Genomic DNA, 889 nt, shown 5'->3' with positions numbered 1-889 from the left:
CTCAAGATGGCTTGTTTTCTAGTTGCTGTTGCATCACTCCTTGAGGTCTCGATTGAAAACCAGGAGGATTGCTAGGCCTAGAATTGCTACTGCCGCCCTGATCCCTCCAGGAAAAATTGGGGTGATTTCTCCAACCTGTATTATAGTTGTTAGAATATGAGTTATTTTGATGGTTCTGTATGTTATAATTCGAAATATACTGAGCTTGCTCAACCTACATACAATCAGAACCCAAGTGATAATTCTCATGCTAATCACAATTACCGGCAGAATTGAAATTATAATAAATAGCATTGACATTCCCCAACTTACCAAACATTTTAACAAGATTGTGTACCTTGGTGTTTAACATATTGATGCCATCAACTTCATACATACCTGAGGCTTTCTTAGGCATACCTCTCTCAGTAGATCATTGATGATTGTTGGAAGCCATTTCTTCAAGTAGCTCATATGCATCCTCTATAAACTTACCTATTAGTGCACCCCTTGCGGCAGCATCTATAGTGATTCTAACTGAATGAGATAGACCATTATAGATGTATGCACAATCAACCAATCAGGCAGACCATGGTGTGGACACCGTCTTTGCAATTCCTTAAACCTTTCCCATGTCTCATACAAAGATTCACCATCAAATTGAACAAAACTAGTAATATCATTCCTGAGTTTAGCAGTCTTACCTGGTGGAAAATACTTACTCAAGAAGGCTTGTGATACGGCTGCCCATGTGGTAAATGAATTTGGAGCTTTGGAATTTAACGACACCTTAGCTTTATCTCTCAACGAAAAAAGAAACAGCCTCAGTCTGATTGCATCCTCACTGACGCCGTTCATTTTGATGGTGTCGCATATCTCTAAGAAGTTTGCTAAATGTGCACTAGGATCT

At 39.3% G+C, this 889-nt stretch overlaps 1 non-coding gene across 1 annotated transcript; it reads left to right on the top strand.

Moving 5' to 3' along the window:
• The first annotated feature begins 565 nt into the window (after positions 1–565).
• On the top strand, positions 566–672 carry LOC127813791 (small nucleolar RNA R71). Its single transcript, XR_008026197.1, has one exon. It is a non-coding gene; the product is annotated as a small nucleolar RNA R71 (small nucleolar RNA).
• Positions 673–889: the final 217 nt, after the last annotated feature.

Source organism: Diospyros lotus, chromosome 11 (genome assembly GCF_014633365.1).
Source record: "Diospyros lotus cultivar Yz01 chromosome 11, ASM1463336v1, whole genome shotgun sequence".
In the NCBI taxonomy this organism is placed as follows: domain Eukaryota; kingdom Viridiplantae; phylum Streptophyta; class Magnoliopsida; order Ericales; family Ebenaceae; genus Diospyros; species Diospyros lotus.
Note: the sequence above shows the minus strand (reverse complement) of the source record. Positions and strands in the feature narration are given on the sequence as shown.